The following is a 3,822-nucleotide window of genomic DNA, read 5'->3' on the forward strand; positions in this document are numbered from 1 at the left end:
GAGACCGTAGTTTTCGAGTTATTCAAGAAAAACGTACAAAAGTGATCAATCCTCCATCGTTCAGGATTTTTGTTACATTGTTCATGGCACTCCCTCCTACCAATGTACAAAATTTGCGACTGCACGAATTTTTTCCCACCTTACATTTTTATTCGTCTTCATTGACTGGCCTTATTACGCCATCCGCTTATTTGAACGCTTAAAAATGGCAAAAATGACGTTATGTGTAACTTTTACTTAGTATTTTGTGAATTTTGATAACAGAAAATAAGCAATTACACCGTTGTATTCGTCAGGCCTTCTGACTACGAAGCTACCGTGGAATTTGGTGGGACTGTCAACGTAATTAGTTTTAGCGTAACATTTCCAAAAGTCGTCTTTCTTTCATAGCCCTCCCGGAAACGTTTACATCAATAATTTTAACGACATAGCTGACTATACTGGTGGCGTTGTAGCTCAGTCAGCTCACTTTTCGAGTCATCAGTCATCTGATCAGTTTGGTGTACACCACCATTAGTTCTTCCTTGGGCAAACCTCTTCATCTCACAACAGCTTTTGCAACCTGCGTCCTCAATTATTTGCTGCATGTATTCCAGTCTCTGCCTTCTTCTACAGTTTTTAACTTCTACAGGTCCTTCTAGCACCATGTAAATTATTTCGTGATGTCTTAACAGATCTCCTATCATCCTATCCTGTCCCTCCTTCTTGTCAATGTTTTCCACATACTCCTTTCATCTCTGATTTTGCGCAGACCCTTCTCATTGCTTACCTTGACACTCCACCTAATTTTCAACATTCGTCTGTAGCACCAAATCTCAAATGCTTCGGCTCACTTCTGTCCCAGTTTTCTCACAGTCCACGTTTCACTACCGTGCAATGCTGTGCACCAAAAGTACATTCTCGGAAACGTCTTCCTCAAATTTAGGCCTATGTTTGTGCTAGTAGACTTCTCTTGGCCAGGAATGCCCTTGTTGCCAGTGCTAGTGATCTTTCGATGTCCTCCATGCTCCGTCCGTCTTTGGTTATTCTGGTGCCTAGATAACAGAATCCCTTAACTTCATCTATTTCGCGGGCATCTGTCCTGATGTTAACTTCTCGCTGTTCTCATTTCTGCTAGTTGTCATTACTTTCGTCTTTCATCGATTTACACTCAGTCCATATGAAATGATAATTAAATGGACGCCCTAGCTGCAAACAGGCGTTGGTGTACTTCATTGGGGACATGTTGAAAATGTGTGCCCCGACCGGGACTCGAACCCGGGATCTCCTGCTTACATGGCAGACGCTCTATCCATCTGAGCCACCGCGGGCACAGAGGATAGTGCGTCTGCAGGAACTTATCCCTTGCACGCTCCCCGTGAGATCCACATTCCCAACATGTCCACACCACTACATTCGTAGTGCGCCTAATAGATGTTTGCCCATCATACTCATTACTCGTGGCAGATTAATCTACCAAGTCCCGTATGAGTTCGGGCATAGCGTGTGCGTTCGCACACCGTCATATATACTCAATCCATATGTTCATTCCATTCAGCAAATCATGTACTTTTTGTTCACTTTCACTCAGAATAGCGAAGTCATCGACGAATCGTGTCACTGATATCGATTCAACTTGAATTTTAATTCCAACCCTGAACCTTTCTTTTATTTCCATCATTGCTTCTCCGATGTACTTATTGAATAGTAGGGGCGAAATACTACATTCCTGTCTTACAACCTTTTTAATCCTAGCACTTCGTTCTCGGTCTTCCATCCCTATTATTCCTTCTTTACTCTTGTACATGTTGTATATTACCTGCCTCTTCCTACAGCTTATCAATATTTTTCTCAGAATTTCAAACATCTAACACCATTTGGCACTGTCGAACACTTTTTCCAGGTCGACAAGTCCTATTAGTGTGTCTTCATTTTTCTTTAGTCTTGCTTGCATTATCAACCGCAACGCCAGAATTGCCTCTCAGGTGCCTTTCTTTACCTTTCCTAAATTCAAACTGATCGTCATCTAACACATCTTCTATTTTCTTTTCCACTCTTCCGCATATTATTCTTGTCAACAACTTTGATCCATAAGCTGTTAAGCTAATTGTAGGACAATTCTCGGACTTGTCAGCTCTTGCAGTCTACAGAATTGTGTGGATGATATTTTTTCGAAATGCAGATGGCACTAGGTTCATAAATTCTACACACCAACGCGATACAGACCAGAAAAGGTCGAATATCGGGACTATTTCGCGTTGTTGGAAATTTTTGTACAGTGGTAGGAGGGAGTACCACGAACAAAAACTAGAAATCCTGACTTGTGAGGGAGAGTGTAGGGTTGGAGCTACGTCTGAAGGTCATATTTGTCGTTTCTCTTGAAAAATTCGAAAACCATAGTCTCAAGCGAAAACGTATTCCAGTGCAAAATTTAATTGTATCAAATTTCCTACAAAAAGGTAATATTCGCATGACTAGTAATTTGCGCTTAGCGAGAGAGAGAATATGAAAATCTTTCACTTGGGTTTTGAAAAAAAAAAATGGTTCAAATGGCTCTGAGCACTATGGGACTTAATATCTTAGGTCATCAGTCCCCTAGAACTTAGAACTACTTAAACCTAACTAACCTAAGGACATCACACAACACCCAGCCATCACGAGGGAGAGAAAATCCCTGACTCCGCCGGGAATCGAACCCGGGAACCCGGGCGTGGGAAGCGAGAACGCTACCGCACGACCACGAGATGAGGGCTGGGTTTTGAAGGACGGGTATAACATTGCAGGTTGCATAAAACTATATCGGTAGGGGCAGCTGAATCACCTTTTGTATATCGACGCGGAAGATTCCAAACTCACTGAAAGACAGAAACAATAAAATAAGAGAGAAACTGGGCTTGACGTATTCTAAAGTTAAACTGAAACCTGGAGACAGTTGTTGTAGGATATGAGAAATGACGAGGAAAGCACTAGTAAGGCAAAGGCTATAGCTCCTGTGTGATCTGAAATACTACAAATACAGCGAATTAGAAACTGAAGAGATTGATAGGAAACATGAAGTTAGCAAAGATCTGCTCGTAGAGTATAAAACCATTTATGATTTTCGTCAGATATTACACGTTACTCACACACGTTAGTGAAAATTCCTGCATCTGTAAGGTGTTGGTCAAATGAATCCAAACCCTAACCACCTGCAGAACAGTGTATCAGCAATAAATCATTAAGACTGCAAAGAGATGGCACACTTCTTGGCCCAGATTAGCTTCCTTTTGTCTCATTGAGAAGATCGATGCTACATCCAGCTCAGGCAGTAAATAGCCGTCAAAGGAAGAGCAACCACGAAAGAAAGAACCTGTACGACTCATCGTCGTGAAACGGCACATTCGCATTGTTCCTAAACTGAGCAGCCAACGCTGTATGAGGGAATATATATATATAGGGCGTTCCATTTATCGTGAGGACCCCAAATAAGTTTTCGTTCAGATGCAAGAGAAAGAAATTTATCATGCAGACGTTATTTGGTTACCAGCAGGACATTAAGTGGCATGGTTACCCTATATGTATCTTCGTTCGTTACGAAGATATGAACAACAGTATGCCGTTTTTAAATAGCACCTTATATTTTTTAATCGGTAATCCCCTTCTCAATGCCTATTCAAAAACGTATCTATGCACCATTCACGTAAACATGGCATTATGAAAATGTAACAAGGAAGAGACTTTGACTTTCCTGTGCATGTACCCGGGGTAACGTATATTGAGACGAAACAATCGTTAACAAGAGGGAAATCCACACAGGCCATTCAGTTAACCATCCTCAGTTGGAGGTCTTTGTGAGTGCAGTGT

At 41.6% G+C, this 3,822-nt stretch overlaps 1 non-coding gene across 1 annotated transcript; it reads right to left on the reverse strand.

Annotated features, from left to right (window-relative positions):
* Nucleotides 1-1,236: 1,236 nt before the first annotated feature.
* On the reverse strand, nucleotides 1,237-1,311 carry Trnat-ugu (transfer RNA threonine (anticodon UGU)). Its single transcript has one exon. It is a non-coding gene; the product is annotated as a tRNA-Thr (tRNA).
* Between the last annotated feature and the right edge of the window lie 2,511 nt (nucleotides 1,312-3,822).

Source organism: Schistocerca cancellata, chromosome 7, assembly GCF_023864275.1.
Source record: "Schistocerca cancellata isolate TAMUIC-IGC-003103 chromosome 7, iqSchCanc2.1, whole genome shotgun sequence".
Lineage (NCBI taxonomy): Eukaryota > Metazoa > Arthropoda > Insecta > Orthoptera > Acrididae > Schistocerca > Schistocerca cancellata.